Below are 20,333 nucleotides of genomic sequence, written 5' to 3'. Positions count from 1 at the left end.
CAGATAACAGAGGAATACATTTCAGTCTTTTCATTTCAAGCATTGAAGTTGGGAGCCCGCCCATAGAACAGAGGCATACATTTCAGTCTTTTCATTTCAAGCATTGAAGTTGGGAGCCCGCCCATAGAACAGAGGCATACATTTCAGTCTTTTCATTTCAAGCATTGAAGTTGGGAGCCTGCCCAGATAACAGAGGCATACATTTTAGTCTTTATATTTCAAGCATTGAAGTTGGGAGCCCGCCCAGATAACAGAGGCATACATTTCAGTTTTTAATTTTCAAGTGTTGAAGTTGGGAGCCCGCCCATATAACAGAGGAATACATTCAGTCTTTAATTTCAAGTATTAAAGTTGGGAGCCCGCCCATAGAACAGAGGCATACATTTCAAGATCAAGTCAGAGGACAATAAAACAGAAGGTTAGAACAAGAATCCTCAGCAGGAAACAATAAAATCCCAGCACCGAGAAACAGAAGGTCATAAGAGGTCCCAGCACAAATTCAGGCGCATGACTCAAAAGGAAGAAAAGACGCGTTTTGAAAGAAGCAGCTGGTGAACATTAAATCATGCCCAGCATAACAAGTCTGATGAAGAGAGTCGTACCCACCAGAGGAACCGCCAAAAAGCTTAATGAAGAAAGCCATGTCCCCAGCGGACCGAACAAAATGATGAAAACTGGTATTCAAAAAAAGAAGCCAAGGGCCAGAAGTCTTGGTAAAAAGGCACTAGAGGAAACACAAACCGACAAAAAGCAAGGCAACCGGAGCAAGGGGAAAACAGATAAGATTCTGCAATTTCTAGCTTAGTCTAGCTTCTTATTTTTTTAAGCATGGTGTAATAAGGAGGTCAGCAAACAGTAAAAGTAGCCTGCAACAGCAGTAACATTGCAGTCCCATGGTAGTCCCAGCTACCAAGACTTCCCGAACTACATTGACCTGATTCCTGTTTAGCCCAGGATATGTAGGAAACCTTTGAAGCAAAGGTTCGGTCAAATCTTTTTCAAAAAATGCTTCAACAGAGTACTCGGATGGGCAAAAATCGCTCGCTTTATCTTTGCACGAAAACCCTTCGTGTCTCCGGGCAAAGAGGGGCAGCTGTAAGCACGTGATTTTTGCCCTATATGAGAATTACTCCCAAAAAATTCAAAAATAAAATGATTTTTCTTTGGTGTGCAATTTTGTGATATTTTGAATAATTATTTGTATTTGTCTGTGCGTGTTTATTTGCTAAATTAATAAAAAATACAAAAATATGTCGCATTTTGCATGTAGGATTTAATTCTACAATTGTTAGTAATTGAATTTGTTTTACAAAAATTAAAAATTACAAAAATAGGCATCGTTTGCATTTTTAGCATTTAATGTCCAAATATACAATTTTATGCTTAATTAATACTTAATTGTGCGTTAATTGTTATTGGGAGTTAATTTGCGCTTTTATAACTTAATTTAGTTTTTAATAATAGTTTAAGTATTTTTATAATTTAGTTTTAGAAAAATAAAAGAAGAAAAGAAAGCAAAAATATAAAGAAAGTCGGAATTAGGCCTCTTCTTCAATTTCAAGTCACAGGCCCAAAAATTGGCCCTATCTTCCCTATGACCCAGTCCATTTCGAACTGGGTCGACCCAGTCCATAACCCAAAAGACCCAATACCCCTATCTTGCATTTCAAAGACACAAAACACAAACAAAAAAACCCTAAAACAAAAGAAAACCTATCCCCCCCTCCTCTCCTATCTTCTTCTTCTTCTTCCTCCAAAGCTCCAACCCAACGTCCATGGATGCCCTTCACCAGCCCCATCGACACCCAACTCCTCACCTCACGTCTCCATCTTCTTCCTTGTCTCCAAATGACCCCTCCAATCGCCGGAAAACTTGACAATTGGAGCAACCATGGCTGGTTTCCGAAGAAAACCCCACTGTTGCGTCTTTGTCGAGCTCCAACTGAACATGATTGGTTCTTCTTCTTCACCTCATACTATCATGAGTGTTCTGCTGCCCGCTACGTCCAGCTCAGAACAACCAACGTCACCGCCATCCACGTCGACCTCCCCGGCTGCTTCGCCGCTGCCTTGGCTGCGTTTTTGCTCGTCGAGCACTACTCCTGCTGCGTCATTGCTGCTTGAGCTCACCATGGCCAACTGCTCTTGCTTGCAAGCTTCTTCGCGCAAGCACCAAACACACCCCCTGTTATTTCTTCTTCGCTACATCCAGTGCGTCGACCTTCTCCATCATTTGCCGCTACTGCTGAAGCAGAAGCTCCGTCCAAACAAAACCAAATCCAGCTGCTACTACTTCAGCTTCTGTTTCCGACTGTGTATCGCTATATTTCGTGTTCGAGCTTTGGTTCAGGTTTGGTCGTCGTCGTTTGGTCGAGTTTTGGTCGAGGCTCGTCAAAACAGTCCGTACATATTCGTTTCGATCCGGTTAGTAGTTTTTGAGTTTTATTTTTGTTCGTGTTTCGTTTGGATATTTTTCGAATCTAAAATCGGCAAATGTTTGTTTTGTTCATGTCTATGGTTGGATATTTGATTTTTTGGTTTTGTTCATGTTCATGTGTTTTGTTAAAATTAATTTTCAGATTTCAAAATAGAAGTTCAATTAGTTGTTTTCATGTTTATTTCATGTTTGTATTATTGTTTAAATGAATATGTGTTAGTTTGATGTTTGTTAGATTCAAATTGAAATTTAATTAACTATTTCTTCAATTTGTTTCATGAGTTTATGTATTGTTAGAAATTGTTAATATTGTTAAGTTCAAGCTTAAGTTCATAATTGTTTATTCGTCGATCTTGTTATTTTGTCTAAAAAGAATTTAGTTGTGTTAAAGGAATATATTGATTTAATCGTTTAATCCGTCATGTTTGTTGTGTTAAAATAGATTCACTCATGTTCATACTTTGTTTGGATGATCTTGAATCCGAATTTTGTATAGTTTGATTTCTTGTTTACCCTTTATGATTATTTCTTGAATTATTCTCATAATCTTGTTTAAAGTTTAATATAAGAATTGTTTGTTGCAATGTTGTTAGAGTTGATTTTAAGTTCAATATGATTGAATCTAGAAATCTTCATACTTTGTTTGTTGTTGTTGTTGAATCCGAAAATAGGATTGTTTGTTGCTAAAATATTGTTCAATCAAATTTTAGTTGTTCTTTGTTGTTCAATTTGTGTTCATGTGATTTGTTGTTGAAATGTTGTTAAAATCGTGTTCATGTGATATTGTTGTTATGATGTTCATCCGTGTTCATATTGTTGTTTGAACATTGTTAGAAATTGATCATATTGTCTATATTTTGGTTATGTTTGATTAAATGATGTGTTATAGCTGATGGGTAGTTTGGTAATTTGTAGTACGTGCAGGGGTAGTTTGGTAATTTCAGTAAGGTCGTGAGGGGTAGTTTAGGAATTGTACATTTTGAAATTGTTTATTTGAAGCATGGGGGACAAAATGAAATGGGGTGGGTTGTGATATAGTTGTTTAATATAAAGGGGGGACAAGATTTAATTTAAAGGGGGAATCTTGCATTATTTTAAATGAAGCATGGGGGACAAAATATAATGGGGTGGTGTGATATGTTTATTTAATGTAATGGGGATGAGTGGAAAGATAATGGGTTGGGTAGAGAAAAAGTATGGATTTTAATTAATTGAAAGGTTTATGGGATGGGTTATAAAAGAGAAGTCTTGAAATCAGATAGAGGGGACACAGACAGAGAAAAAAAAGAGATTTGAAAAAGAAAAGAGCTGAACATTTATTCCGAAAAAACATTGAAACTCTCAAGAAAAGAAAAACATACAAAGAAAAATAAAAAAAAGTTGAAAATTAGAAGAGAAAGTAGTACACACCTGATAAATATTCTGGTATACAGGTGTAGAAATTAAGGGTTGAAGATTAACTAGCCTTTCAAAAATCTGAAAATTTCCCTTGGTTTCTGTCCGTTATTTTCGGCATTCCTGGATTTTATTTTGAATTTTTCAAATCTGTCACTGGGATTTTCGTTGACTGGTTATTGCTGGTTATTGTTGTTGTTGCTGTGTTACGTATTACGTTGCTGACTTTCTTCCTCTTATATTGACAATATCAGGTACACAACTGTAATTTTGGCATTTTGTAAGCTGAAATGAAGAATGGAGTGTTAAATTTTTAATTTCGTTTAATTTTTTTTTTGTATTGTATTTAGGTTATTCATGTATTATTATTCTGTAAATCACTGTCATTTGGCATAACTAGGCATATTATAGCAACATTAAAAAACGCCTTAACCAGATTATTAGGAAATATATTTAAGCTTGATTATTAATTAAAACTGTTTAATAATAAAAATAGAAGAAATAACGTAAAAAATGGCGTTATTGAATCAGTTTGACAAAAATTGACTAAGTTCCTTATTCATAAGGTTTTTCGTCAATGGTAAGTTAATCAGAATCATGTAGTTAATTTCAGTTAAAACATGAATTAGTTTGCGAATCAAGTATTAGGACATGATGTGAATTAAAACAAAGTTAGTTAAGGTTAAATTGTTTAAATTTTTTAGAAATATGGTTTAGTAATCAAGTTTATTTTTTTCTTTCAATTTTCAGTATTTGTAAATAATTAGTTTCAATAAGCTTAAGTCTTACTAACAATTTGAATTTTAATCGAACTATGGGATAACTAGTTTTTTTTTATTTTATTTTATTCCATGTTGTACTTATGATTATAATTTTTATTACTTTCTGTTAATATTTGTTTTTCTCTTCTATTTAATATGTTATTTTCAAGAATGTAGATATTGATTTTATATTTGTAGACAAACTTAGTAATAATAAAAAGGTAGTCATTAAAGGATATTCTTAAAATAAGGAAGGATTTCGCTAAAAATAAATAGATGTAAATAATACAAAAATTTACAGGATTCTCCAATCTCATTTATTTATTTAATTTTTTTTTAAAAAAAATTACTTAGAATTTGGGATGGATTGTTTAGTGAATTTCACTTCCTTCCCCAAAGATAATGACGCGCTAGACTCTTTAGGCGCGATTTGATTAATTTTACCTTCTTAAACTCGGATGCGCATTTCATGCGACCCAAATCTAAATCCTAAAACATTGAATAAAAATGTGTTCCGGATTGCGGGTGCATTTCATGTGACGTAATCCAAAGACATGTTTTAAACGATGTTCACAATTTTTTTTTTAAAATAATAATAATAATAATAAAGTGGTAAAGAGTTAAAATTGGCACATCGGTTCATAATTGTATTAAAATCAGATAAATAAGTTAAATATGGCAATTGAGCGACCGTGCTAGAACCACAGAACTCGGGAATGCCTAACACCTTCCCCCGGTTTAACAGAATTCCTTATCCGGATTTCTGGTACGCAGACTGTAATATAGAGTCATTCTTTTCCTCGATTCGGGATTAAAATTGGTGACTTGGGAAACCCTAAATCTCCCAAGTGGCGACTCTGAAATAAATAAACCAATCCCGTTTCGATTGTCCTTTAATTGGAAAAACTCCTTTGCACCCTCGCGGGTGCGGAAAAAGGAGGTGTGACAGTACCTGCTGAGGGTACAATGACTACAAAAAGCTTAAGTGGCCAAGTCTAGAAAATCTTCCCACTTCCCTTGCCATCACCAGAAAATTCAGTGATCATAAGCAGGAAAGTGAGCCCAAGGCTGTGTACAGGAGTGCGATGAAGCCGCCCCACAAGGTGCTATTTGAATTCATTATCAAATGTGTTCTGCCAAGGCAGGAAACGAGGCACATTGCAAGCTTTATGGATTTGGTCCTCATGGAGTGTTTCGACAATGGGACGCGGATTAATTGGCCTGGATTTATAATCCAACTTCTTGATAGGGTTATCAGTGGGACTAAGTCTCATGCCATTCCCTATGGCTTCATTCTCACAACTGTTCTTGCACATTTTAAGGTGCCTTTGAAGAAGTGGGAGGTGGCTACAAGCAAAGATCACTTTGGGGTGAAAACTCTGATTGCTTGTGACTATGAGGTTCTTGCCACTCCTAATGAACCTGGTTCATTCAAGAAGGCACCAATCAATAGCAATGTCAGAGCCTTGGTGCAGGAGATTGAGTCAAAGGAGGCTGAGATAGCAAGGCTGACAAAGTTGGCTGAGGTGGAGTCTGAGAGAGATGCTCTCATAACTGAACTTTGTAAGGGAAAAGGAGAAGAATTATGGAATTCTTTAAGACATGCTGAAGCTTCTCCAAGCCAATAACCCAACACCTAGTTCTTCCAAGCCTTAACTTCCTAGCCTAGTGTAGTTCCTTCAGTGACCCAGTTTGGGATGTTTTTCTATTTGCTAATGTTTTCAGTATTTTTATTTCCTTTTATGCTTTGTGGAAGAATCATATCAACTATCAATAAAATCAATGAAATATGCTGGTTTTTGCTCTAGCTATTTGTTTATATTTCTTTGATGGTCGAAATTGTTAGCTTGATCAATGATGATTAATCTATGATTGCATTTGGGATAGCCACAGTGGTCATGAGTAAGTTTTAAAATTTGGGTGTTACACATTTTTATGCAACTTTTGGATGATGCCAAAAGGGGGAAAAAGATTGTGTTTTAAACAAGTGATGTTTAGCTTTGAACAGTGATGTTTATAACCTAATGAACCTGGTCCTTGATGATAAGTGACAAAAAGGAAAAATATTTCTAACATTGTATTGATGTTGAGCTAAATTGAAACAGGGCCTAAGCTTATGAAAAATCACAGAGTTTGTCATCATTAAAAGGGAAATTTGTTGGCCCAAGTGAAGGTTAGTTTTGAAAATTGACAAATAAAGCTCAGGCATGAACCAGGTCCATACCTTGTGGTGCATAGAAACGGGCAGATTCGAGCATGTGGGATGCACATGAAGGAGATAAGCGTAACTTGGTATATTTAATATCTTCTGATCAAAATGGTTGCATAACTGATAAGGAGAAAGACTCCATACTCAAAGAGAACACTGTCCAAGAAAGGGAAGGATTTAGAAGTTGAGATCAACTAGAACTTTTCCACCAAGGAAGATTAGCATTAGAACTATAGTTATATTTTCATCTACTAACTCTATAAAGTGTAGGATGTTCTCACTTTACAGGTTATGCACAAAAGCAGAAGTTAAACGTGACTTGAGCTAAATAGCAAGGCATTTTACAAGCAGTTCGTGTGTGATTCAAGTGTGCAAACCTGAAGCTACATGAACCAGATAGAAGAACCAGTTCCAAGTGTTTATCTTTTATTCTAGTTCAGTTGTAGTAGGTATTTTCATGTTGTACCTTTCAGCTTTATCTAGAGGCAATTGTAATAGGTACTAAGAGTATTCAAGTTAGAGTTAACTTGAGGGGTTCGCAATAGTTAGAGGTTGTTTGCCACAACGGGATTAGAGTTAATCCTAGGTTTACAAAAGTGTTTTGTAACTGTAGTTTTTGGCCTAGTGATTTAGTGGAGAGATTGGGAAAATCCTATTGGGAAGTAGGTCGTGGTTTTTTCACCTTTTGAGCTAGGTGTTTTCCACATAAAATACTTGTGTTCTTTACTTTACGCATTTATTATTTCTACAATAGTAGGTTAATGAACACTTAGAAGAACCAAGTCCTTCCATAATCAGTTTAAGCAAAAAATTAGACACCACACAAATCATCCCCCCATTTGTGGTATTAAAGTTAAAACATCAGTAAGGACCTTATTTTTTATGTACGGACTCAGACGTCTCCGAGCCGTTTAAGTTGGCCGTAGCCTTTCATATTTGGGCCTGCCTAGTAGGTTCGGTGCCTCCCTGGATTAAGCGACCCGAATTTCCCGATCATATTATCGGGTAGCCATCCCCGGTTCATAGAGGCCCGTAGGCTTAAGGGTTTTGAACTCAATATTCATTCTAAGTAATTTAACAATAATATTGCTTGTGCAAATGTGAACCGATGAGGCATAGAAGGCAAATTTCTATGATTACTTTGAATGTCGTATAAATAATCGATGGTACAAAAGCTATCTGCTATGGCAAGAATGAGCTATGTGGGAACGAATCGTTTGACCCTTAAAACTAATCCTAATATTCAATCATTGGTTTTCAATATCGAATAAGAATGCCTTTTAAATTTACGAACTTAGGACTTTGGTTCTTGACTTAGGGTGTGATGGCCCCTAATATTCGAGAATGAATTTTGAGGGCTCGAATACTATTGATTTGATACGGACGATCCGTAGTTCCTGGTCTTAGACCAGTCTTCAAAACTGGGGTAACACGCTTTACTGTTGCCTCGTTAAAAATCTTGCCGTAAAACCTACTTCGAGAAAAAAATTGGTCCAAGGGAAAAATAATATAACTCGTGCTTTCAAATCTAATCCTTAGATTTAACTTCGACTAAGTACCTGCATGCGTTAGTTTAAAGCGTAATAAGCCATAAAGAATATTATCTTCATACTTTAGCAGTAGTACCGCTTTAAGTGTGCCACATTCTAATTGTTGGGTAGTTGTACCCCATTTCCAGACTCGAGATGGTATACGCCTTTCCCGGTTATACTGGTGACTCTATATGGTCCTTCCCAGTTCGGACCTAGTTTCCCATCATTCGAGTTCTTGGTATGCAGTATAACTTTCCTCGTACCAAGTCCCCGACTTGGAAGTGTTGAAGACTTGCCCTTAGGTTGTATTATCTCCCCATTCGTTAATTTTGGATGCTAACCGAACTAGGGTGGCTTATCGCCTTTCGTTCGCTAAATTTAAGCTCGTGGACATGGCCTCGTCATCTGACATCTCTGTAGCATATTGGAACCTTAAGCTCAGTTCTCCTACCTCTACCAAAATTAGAGCTTTTGCACCATAGAATAAAGTTTCATCGGTACTCGACTTTGAAGTTGTTTGATATGCCCATAGGACCTTGAGCAAAATCTCTTCTTCAGGTTCTACAGTATAGTTTTGTTTGTTGACTCCTCTTGACCATTCCTAGTTGGGTGGTAAGGTGTTGATAAAATCTTCTTGATTTATGATCTTCAAAAATTTATTAATCTTGCCACCGATTAACTCTCTCTCGTTGTCACACGTGATCTTGGCCGGTACCCCGATCTTGCATATTATATAGTCCCAGATAAAGTCGATGACCTCCTTTTCCCTAATTTTCTTGAATGCCTGTGCTTCGACCCATATGGAGAAGTAATTAGTCATAAGTAAGATGTACTGGGCTTTGCCGGGTGCCCAAGGAAAGGGACCATCGACGTCCATTCCCCATTTCATGAACGGTCTAGGGGAAAGGACTGGGTGAAGCATCTCCCCGATAGGTTAATCACCAGGGCATGCCTCTAACATTCGTCACACTTTTGAATAAAGTCTTTCAAATCCTTTTCCATCTCATTCCAGTAATAACCGGCTCTGATCAATTTTCGAACCAAGGATTCTGCTCCCGAATGATTTCCACGTACCCTCTTGGACTTCCCTCATCACGTAATCGGTCTCCGCGGGACCCAAGTTGATAATGGTCAAAAGAACGATCTTCGGTATAGTTTTCCTCCAACCAAGCTAAACCCTTAGTTCGTAGGGACCTCGATTCTTTTGGATCTGGCTGCAATTTCCCTTTTTGAAGGTAGTCTATGTATTTATTTCTCTAATCACAAGTCAAGCTTGTTGAGTTTAACTCAATATGACTTTCCTCTATCACCGAGTTTATTAATTTCACCACCGCTCTACAATTAAATTCACCGGAGTCGACTGTCGACCCTAGATTAGCCAACACATCAGCCTCATTATTTTGGTCTCAGGGTACATATTGTAGTGTCAATTCCTTGAAATAATGTAAGTCACTTGGAACTTATCCAAGTATCTCCGCATCCGGTCCTCTTTTACCTCAAATATCTAGTTAACTTGGTTAACAATGAGGTGAGAGTCGCACTTGGCTTTGATCACCTTAGCCCCTAGGTCTTAGACAGTTCTAGACCTGCAATCATAGCCTTATATTCGGCTTCATTGTTAGTCAATTTCACAATTCCAATAGATTTCCTTATTACGTTACTCATAGAGTTTTGATATGATTCCCAATCCGGATCCTTTCGCGTTAGAAGCACCATCTGTGAATAGGGTCAAAATCCTTAAGCTTGTCCCCCAGGCGAGTAATAATTCTTTCTCGACCTCGAAGATCAAGGTCGGCGTAAATTCAGCCACAAAGTCTGCCAAAATCTGAGACTTTATAGCATTTTGGGGTTTGTACTCAATATCGTACCCGCTAACTTCTTCGACCCATTTGGCCAGTTGACCCAAGCGCACGGGTGTTTGCATAACATTCCTTAGCGGATGTGAGCACGTAATTTTTGCCTCACAAAAGTACCCCTAAAAAATCCATTAAAATAAATTTGCCTAAATTGTTTTTGATTTTATAGAATTTTAGGAATTCTTTTTTATTTGTTTATTTGCATTTAGTTGCATTTTCATGCATATTTAATATCTTAAAATAATAAGAAAACACCAAAAAATATCCAAAATCTTCATTGCATAGCATTTTAGGTTTTATTTGCATTTAGGATTTAATCATATATTAATTGCATTAAAATACAATGGCCATTTTACATTTTTAGCTTCTAGTTTTAAATTAATAATTTTATTTCATTAATGTTATGTTTAATTAATTAGTTAATTGTTAGAAAATAGGTAAGCAAGATTAATTTGGCAAATCAAATATAACTTAGGATTTAATTTTGGAGTTTAATTAATTTTCTTAGATTAAAGAGAAGGAAGAAATAAAGAAAGGTTTGTGCGTTGCTATATCTCGAATTGGGCCAGGTCTTTTCAGTTGGCCCAAAGTCCACAAATTCCCATGCCCGGGCCAAACCCTTTTTGAACCAGTCCATTTCCCCTTATTAATACCCAACGACACCGTTTGGTGGCCATTTGATCTCCACCATTCGATCAATCCCATCCAATGGCCCAGAACTCCTTTCTCCTTCCCGTTATAACTATCCTAAGACCCCCCCAAACCCTGAAGACACCCTCAATTTCCCTCCTCCTCCTCTCTAGCTACCAAACCCTAGCCGCTCCAAATCCCTTACCTTCCCCCCTCCACCGGCGGCTACCATCAATTCACCCCAAACTTTCCCAAATCAACACCCTATAATCCTCATATTCCCCTCAACTCTAGTCTATCATTGTTTCCTCCAAAACCCCCACCAAATCTTCTGAATTTCAGAATAACCTAAAACCCTAGACTTCTTTCCCTAATTTTGTTTCTTGTTTTTCTTTTCTTTTCCCAAATTCGGGTCTGTGTGAGATTGAAATTAACATCATTTGATTGTTCTCAACGAGAACAATCTATTGATGTTAGTTTCGATTAATTACACGGTTGGCGAAATCCGGTCGAATCAAGAGTCAGTGTTTGAGCCTTTGCTTATTGGCGTTCAATCTGCTATTCTAGCCTGGTTTAAAGGTATATCTCTTTTCCTTTTCTTTTCTCTTTGAATTTCAGTCCCATTAATGTTGTGAGTTTTTCTGTCTTTTTGGAATCATCAACAGATTAGTTGTTGTTTAGGCAATTCTCTTTAGCATGTGGTTTAATTCTCCTAAAAATATAATCCTTTGTGTGCTTATTTTTATTTTTAATATTAGTTAATTAGGTGTTAATTAATTGAGGTTTAAGGTGTTGTTTGTTTCTGTAATTCGAATACACATCTGTAGTTTAATTGAGGGAAAGATAAAGGGAGGGGTAATTACAAAAGGTTGGAAGGGCAAGGTAGTCTTTAAATCTGAAAGAATCTTAGGCTATAACTGTTTGAGAAGGTTCTAAATATAAGAGAGGGACTAAAATGCAACAATTAGGTCCGATTGGGGTATAAAGGGTTTTAACTTAGAAGTTAAAAAGGACAGCTATTAGAAAAGATGCTGAAAATAGGGCAGTTGTCCATTTCAGTTGCCAAAAGATGCTATTTTCTCTGCTTGTTTGCTACTATTTTATCAAGTTGTAGCTGACTCTATTTCCAGCTGTGCTTCTCAAAATCAGAGGCCTTTTTTCATTTTGGTTTGTTTTTGCTAAGGTACTGACTGATCTCCCAGAATGTAATCCTACTTTGAATTAATGAAATATTTGATATAATTGCAATTGCTTTGTTGTTTGTTTGGAACTGATGCCATTGTGTGATGGTTTTTGTGCTTAATATTTATAAATCTGCCTTTTTAAGTTTTTGTGATTGTTGTTATTATATGGAAATAATATAAAAATGGAGTAGATGTTTGTTCATGTATTCACAATATTCTTCCATGCTACTTGCTAATTTGACTTAATTTTAACTTATTTTGATGGAATTAGCATAGGCCTGTGTGAAAGTTACTTGACTTGTTTTGTTTCCAACTAATCACTGAAATTCTCATTGAGTTGTAATTAATCTAGTGTTCAATTTTAGTCCAAACAACGCTTGTACGCATTTTTTTGTTTTAAATATTCGAATTTGTCGGAATCAATTTGTTTCTAAATGCAAACGTTCTTCTTTCCATCTGATGTAGTTTAGCAACTTATAAAATCAACCAGATGCATACGAGCCTTAGATATAGACTAATGAAAATATAGTTACCTTCATAACCCTCTAAAAGTATAGACCCGCCTAATTCATTACCAGAATTGATTAGGTAACCCGCCAATAATTGTTAGTCAGCAACCTAGCACCCACAATCTTTAATTTAGGTAATAATGACTTAGAAAATTAAATAAAACATAAATATGCGTAGAATGCTTTATGCGCGTTTTAATCTATTATCATGATTATGTACACGTTCGCGTGACGTAATTATGATTTTCAAAATAAATCAAAGTACGCGTGCACGCGACTGGCCAAAATAATCTTAATTAATAAAACATGATTAATCTTGTACACGTATGCGTGACATGATTTTAGTACCCCAAATAAAGCGAATTTATACACATGTGATCTGCTTCAAAGATAAATCTGTAACGCCATAATTAAAAGCGCTAAAAAGGTAAATGTACATAGGCTCTAAAAATGTGTAAATAAACAATTTAATTAGGCCAGGTATGATCAAAGTGATCGTGCTAAAACTAGGAAATACGAGAATGCCTAACACCTTCTCTCGGGTTAACAAAATTCCTTACCCGGTCTTGTGGTTTTCGCGGACCTTGGTTTTCGCGGACCTTAAAACAAAGTCAATTTTCTCGATTTGGGATTTTAAAATAAATCGGTGACTTGGGACACCATAACAAATATTCCAAGTGGCGAATCTAAAATTAAACAAATAATTCCATTTCGATTAATGTCACTTTAATTAGAAAAACTCCCTATCCCTCGAAAAAAGGAGGTGTGGCAGCAAATACGAGGTCATGACACATATGGGGTGACATTGAAAGTATTGTTTTAATTTCTTAGATGCGCTTAATAAGGCGAGCGTTAATTTCTCTAAGTACGGATACCTTGTTTCGGCATTGCCTAGGGTTCTACTAACATAATTGATAGGAAATTGCGTACCTTCTTCTTTTCGGACCAGGACACCACTTACTGCTACCTCAGAGACTGCCAAGTAGAGGTATAACTGCTTGTTCGCCTTCGGGGTGTGCAGCAAAGGAGGGATTGATAGGTATTGTTTGAGTTCTTCTAAAGCCTGTTGACATTCCGAGGTCTAAGAGAAGTCGTTCTTGTTCTTTAGTAATAAGCAAAATCGGTGGCTTTGTATGATGACCTCTAAATAAACCAACCCAATGCGGCTATTCGCCCGGTCAGTCTTTGTACTGCCTTGATGTTGTCAACTACGATGATATTTTCTATGGCTTTTAACTTGTCTGGGTTGACCTCTATTCCCCGGTTAGACACCATGAAACTGAGGAACTTGCCCTAGCCGACTCTGAAGGCACACTTCTCTAGGTTCAGCTTCATGTTGTATTTTCTCAGTATGTCAAATGTTTCCTGCAAATGCTTCAAACTATCATTGGTCGATTTCTTAAACCTCGCCCCCAAATTGATAGAATTAGGTCAATGCTTAAGGAGCTTATCACTCTTAAAGGATCTCAGAGTTTTTGACAATTACAATATTTTCATTGATTTATTTAATGAGGAGGATTGGAAGACGATGTGGTCTAAAAGGGTAATTGAAATTGATTGAAGACAAATGTGGCTACAAAAATGGTCACCTAATTTCAAGATTGAGGAAGATCTTTATATTGCTCCAACATGGGTTCTTCTGCCAGGATTGCCATTTCATATTGTGACGACCCAGCTGGTCATTTTATGTATTATAGCCCCGTTCCCCTGGTTATTGCTTATTCTATGTTCATTTATAGTTATGTGACTTGCCGAGGTGGTTGGTTTGTTTCCGGGGATGTTTCGAAGTGAATTGGGACACTTAGTTCCAAGGTTGGAAGCTTAAGTTGAAAGAGTTGACCGGAGTTTGACTTTTATATTATATAACTCCAAAATGGAGTTTTGATAGTTCCGTTAGCTTTGTATGATGATTCAAGACTTATGCACATGTCCAGATATAGATTTGGAGGTACGTAGGTCAATTTGGTACATTTTGGCAAAAAATGGGAAGTTGAAGCTTTTTGGAAGGTTGAGAGGTTTGACCGAGAGTTGACCTGATGGGTATCAGGTTCGGATTTTGATTCCGAAAGCTGGAATAGGTCCATTGTGTGATTTATGAATTGTGTGCAAAATTTGAGGTCAATTGGAGTTGGTTTGATATGATTCAACATTAAGTTGGAAGTTTATTTGTTCATTAGGCTTGAATCGATATGTGATTTGTGATTTTGTTATTGTTTGATGTGAATTGAGGCTTCGAGCGAGTTCTTATTGTGTTTTAGGACTTGTTGGCATGTTTGGATGGGGTCTCGGGGGCCCTAGATGTGTTTCAGTTGGAATTAGAATTAGTTGTGGTCTTGGAGTGTTGGCTGAAGTTTCGGGCATCTGGTGTGTTTGCACCTGCTGTGGAAATGGACGCAGATACGGCACTGCAGGTGTGGTGAGATGGCCTCAGATGTGAAGAGAAGTAAAGATTGGAAAGATGGTAGATGCAGGAGCATTTCCGCAGAAGCTGATGCGCTTCCGCGATGAGGAGTCCCCAGATGCAGAGCGACAATGGTCTCGCCTTGGACGCAGATGCGATGGTTGATCCGCAGGTGCGGATGCGCAAGAGTAGGCAAAAGGCCGTAGAAGCATTCTCGCAGGTGCGGAGCTTTGTTCGCAGGTGCATTAGGTAGGAGAATTAATGAAATCTCGCACCTGCGATGGTTGAATCTGCAGGTGCAGCATCGCAGGTACGACTCTAAGGGTCGCAGAAGCGAGATCGCTGGGCAGTGATTTAAATTGAAGGGTTTAATTATTTTTCTCATTTTTGGGATTTTTAAGTTCGTATAAGGGCAATATTTGGGGAGATTTTCACCTATATTGAAAAGGTTAGTGACTTTTAATCACTTTTGTCCATAAATATTGAATATCCATTGATTATGACACCTAATTTTCGTAAATTTAAGTAGAATTTGGGAATTTTTGGACTATGTTATTGGAGAGTGAAATTTGAGAATTTGAGGGTCGATTTGTGGTTAGAATTGGACAATTTTGGTATGGTTAGGCTCGTAATTGAATGAGTGTTCAAAATTTGTAAATTTTGTCAGGTTTCGAGGTGCGTTCCTGCGGTTAACGTTTTGAGTTGACTTTTTGATTTGAGTTAAAAACCTTAGCTTTGTCTGTTGGGATCTCTTCCTATGGTTTTTATTGATAGTATTACGTATTTTTGCTAGATTTGAGACTTCGGAGGTTGATACACGCGGGAAGGGCTTATTGGGGGGAGTAATTTGGCTTGCTTGAGGTAAGTATCTTATCTAAACATGGTTGAGGCCCTAGTTGCCTTAATTATTTGTGATAGCTACGTGCTATGGGTGCGCGCATGTGTTGGTTTGAGCCCATGTGTTAACATCGAGGTATTTATTCATGCTCTGGTTGTACTTAGGCTTTTCATGCTCGGATTGTACTTAGGCTATGGTATGATTAAAATTGACTGTTAAGCTTTAAGTTATGATGTTTCTCATATAACATTCTTGCGAACTATTTAAGCCATGTTTGAGGTTACATAGAGGCTTAATCCCTAATTGAACTTGATAATTGTTATTTCTGTGATGAAATAGTCGATTTGAGCTATGAATGTTCACTATGCACATGCCTACACTTTAGCATGTCACTTATACCAGTCCAGGAGCACGAGATTTGTTATTCATTTATCATATACATGTATTTTTGTATATTTGCTTCTGTGTGATATGATTTGGACTGGATTATTGTGACCACGCCGAGTTGATTGTGTTGTTATGCCTGTGAGCACATCGAACGGATTATATTGTTATGCCTGTGACCACATCAGGCGGATTATGTTGTTATGCCTCCAACAACACCGGGCGGATTGTACTGTTATGCCTGTGACCATTGATAACTAGGGATTTTGCTAAATTTTATACTTCTTCTTGCTTAAGTTTTGATTAGAAATGTGTACAAAATAGTCCCAAAGGCTCACACGTTGTGGTTGATTGCAAGTTTGATCAACAAAGTGACAAGATGTCAAAGGTCAGCTAAAAAAGGAGTGATACTTGCACAAGTATCAAGGCAAGACAAAGCTCAGGCAAAACAAAGCCAGTGCGGCCACACACCATTCTATGCGGTCCGCACAAGTGAGGTTCAGAGAGTATGCAACTCAGGAAAATCAGGCAATGGGGCCACATGGGATTTAATGCGGTCCGAACTGAAGTTACTGTGGCCACACTCGATTTAGTGTGGTCCGCACAACCAAGGATCAGAGAGTTGCTATTTTTGAGGTTGAAGCTAATGCGGTCCATGCTCCATTTCATGTGGACTGCACTAGAGGCCATCGTGGTCGCAGTCCATTCTGTGCGGTCCGCATTGCCCCAGTTCAGAGAGTTCGATTTTCAAGTCTAGAGCCTTAGTGAGGCCGCACTAGCCCCGCAGAGGTATTTGTGTCCAGATTTTTCAGCTTAGTATAAATAGCTTCTTTTCCCATTTTTAGGATCAGATAGTTTTAGCTGAGAGTTGTGCTCGTGAGTTCGAATATTTTAGCTATTTTGGGCAATTTTATCTACATTTCAACATTGAATCTTCTTGTTTATCTTAGTAATTAATTAATATGATTTTTTTTCCATCTATTTCTTCCTTTTCTTCTTTAATTATGAGTAGCTAAACCCATAAGATAGGGTTGTGGCTCAACCCTAGTGTGGGTGATTGATGGATCTTGTGTTTTAGGGCTAGATTGACTATGAGTGTTTGATATTTGGGCTAATTTAATGTTTAATTGCTGAATTAGTGGTTGCAAGCACTAGTTTGTGTTTAGTTGACTTGAGCTCTTCTTGAGAAAGAGAGCTTGAGTTTCTGAAATTGGTCCAGCAAGGAATTGGGGCATACTCAAGAGATTGATAGCCCCAATTAAAGGGTTAAACCTCAAGAGAGTAATACCCGACTTGAACCTTGATTGCTTGTGCAAATTTGCATACCCAATTGGTCTTGAGAAAGTCAATTCGGGCAAAACCACTTGAACCACCGAGAGGTGTAGAGTGGTAAAATTATGCAACAGTTATATTATATTCCCCAAATATATTAATCATGCCTTAGACTCAAGTATCCGTCAATTGACCACCTGGGCGAAAGTCACTACCCTAGTGCCTTTTAAACCATTTGAACAATCCACAAATTTTACTCTTAGTTTATTCTAGTTTAATTTATCATTGTAGTTTGATAAAAGTAGAAGTAAAACAAAAACCCAAAAATGTTTAGAAGTGTAATTTGGAACACATACCCAACTCTAAATTAGATCGATACCCGACTCCAACATCTAGCTCTCTGTGAAAATCGATCTCGACCCTAAATCGGGTAAAAGCTGCTTCGACCCTCTCTCGCTACTCAATAGTAGTGCAAGGTAGGCTTCAATTAACCTTTTGGCGCCGTTGCCGGGGAGCTAACGGTTTTGGCTATCTATTTAAATAGTTTTGTGTATTGTTCTTCTTTCCTTCTTTGTTACTAATTTGTTTGTGTCACAACTCAGGTACCAAATGACAGCGAACAACGCAAATGACCCTCTTGGAAATGTGATTGCGGGGGAGGAGGTAGATGATGTCGGAGATATGAGGTGCCTCTTGTACCTCAAGGACAATGTAGAGGCCGCCAGGCTAATGCTAATGTTAATGACAATATTCTAGACCCTCCTCCGCCACCCCCAAGAGTGGCTCCTAGAGTGCTTCCGAACTAAGGCTATGTAAGTGCTATTGTCCCACCCCGAATCCGGGTGGGAAATTTTCAAATAACCAATGTGATGTTGACCTTACTAGAGCAACGCGGGTACTTCACGGGCGTTGCAAATCAAAATGCTTACACACATCTCAAGGGGTTCGTGGATACATGTTGGGGAAACAAGCAAACTAATGTGTCCGAGGATGCTCTTAGGTTGAGACTCTTCCCATTCTCACTTAGAGGGAAAGCATTGGATTGGCTCGAGCGACTTCCCAACCATTCCATCACTACTTGGGATGAGTTGGCGGACAAGTTCATTGCAAAATTTTTGTCACCTGGGCATATGGATGCATTGAGAGGTGAGATCTTGGCGTTCAAGCAAGAGCCCACGGAACCTTTGCATGAGATTTGGGAGCATTATAGAAAAATGGTGAAGGAATACCCCAACAATGATATAACTGAGGCGATGTTCAACAAACCTTCTACCGGGGCATTAATACAACAAACCAATGCATAGTGAACCAACTTACTGGAGGCAACTTCATGAAGCTGTCGTATGATGAGGCTTGTGACATTCTTGATGAGATGGCTGACACTTCTTCCGCTTGGCAAAGTAGAGCCAATGTGCCCCAGGGTGACCCCGCGGTTATCCATTTGCACAAGGAATTACATGATCATGGGCACACTATAGCTGAGTTGACAACTACAATGAACCAACTAGCAAAGACACAGTTGCAACAAGTTCAAAATCCGCGCCAAGTGAATGCCATGGAGGCTATTAACATGATTGTCAACAAAATAAGACAAAGAGGGCAATAGAACCAAGAGAATTCATAGCAATTCGATAATGATTGTGATGGATTTCAAAATGATGGTTATGATGAACAAAGTGAAGATTTGCAATACGTGAATAATTATCAAGGCCAAAAAGGAAATTCTTCCAACCAACAACAATGGAGACCCCAAGGCAATTGGGGCAATCAACAACAAGACAATGGTAATTGGGGGAAAAACAACCAAAACAACAACTGGGGAAATCAGAATAACAATCAAAGCAACCAAGAAAATTGGAATGGTAATAACAACAATTGGGGTGGTAATAACAATCAAGGTGGATGGAACAATGGAAACCAAGGAAACCAGGGGCAAGGCTTTCAAAGGCCCCCAATGTACCAACAACCGAACAATCTGCCCCCATTTCCATCTCAAGCAATGATATGGGTATAATTGAAATGATGTTCGAACAGATGATGAAGAAGAATGCGGACTCGGATGCTCTGTTGGCTTCCCACAATACCTCTATCAGAAACTTGAAGGTGCAGTTAAGCCAAATCTCATAGTCTTTAAATACTCGCCCTAAGGGTGCACTACCAAGTGATACGGTAATTAACCCGAAGGGTGGGAACAATCATGTTATGGCGGTAACAACAACAAGTGGGAGAGGCGGTGATGTGCATGCCTCCATACAAAAGCAAATTGTGGATGGTAATGTTGAGTTGCAAGAAGATGAAGTTCCTTTGGTGGTTGAAAATGTGATTGATGAAAATGTGAATGAAGAAGTGAGGATTGATATTCAAGATGTCGAGGTGGAAACTCAAAATGATGTGAACCCGTCTAGGGATCACATAATAGACATGCCAGAGCCGGTTGTGCCTAAAGCCAAGGCTCCTTTGCCAAGGCCACCTCTGCCTTATCCTCAAAGGCTCGCGAAGTAGAAAAATAAAAATCAGTTTAAAAAATTCATTGACATGATTAAGAGCTTATCCATCAATGTGCCTTTGGTGGAGGCTCTTGAACAAATGCTGGGCTATGCTAAATTTATGACGGACTTGCTAACAAAGAAGCGATCTATGGACTGTGAAACTATAAAAGATGACTCACCAAGTTAGTGCAATAGTGCATTCAATGGCCTTGAAGCTTGAAGATCCCGGTGCTTTCACTATTCCTTGCACCATTGGGAGTGCGGATTTTTCTAAAGCTCTATGTGATTTGGGGGCTAGTATCAATTTGATGCCCTATTCCGTTTTCAAGACTTTGGGTATTGGGTAACCGAGACCGACTTCCATGAGATTACAAATGGCAGATCGAACAATGAAGAGACCATTGAGTATTATTGATGATGTGCTTGTCCGAGTGGA

The 20,333-nt window shown here is 38.0% G+C and overlaps 1 long non-coding RNA gene across 1 annotated transcript; it reads left to right on the top strand.

The window, feature by feature from the left end:
• The first annotated feature begins 10,972 nt into the window (after window positions 1-10,972).
• On the top strand, window positions 10,973-17,114 carry LOC138889021 (uncharacterized). Its single transcript, XR_011406569.1, has 3 exons — window positions 10,973-11,399; window positions 15,708-15,775; window positions 16,495-17,114. It is a non-coding gene; the product is annotated as an uncharacterized lncRNA (long non-coding RNA).
• Window positions 17,115-20,333: the final 3,219 nt, after the last annotated feature.

This window comes from Nicotiana sylvestris, chromosome 4, assembly GCF_000393655.2.
Source record: "Nicotiana sylvestris chromosome 4, ASM39365v2, whole genome shotgun sequence".
Classification (NCBI taxonomy): Eukaryota; Viridiplantae; Streptophyta; class Magnoliopsida; order Solanales; family Solanaceae; genus Nicotiana; species Nicotiana sylvestris.
The sequence above is the reverse complement of the archived record's forward strand: the minus strand, read 5'-3'. Positions and strand labels throughout refer to the sequence as shown.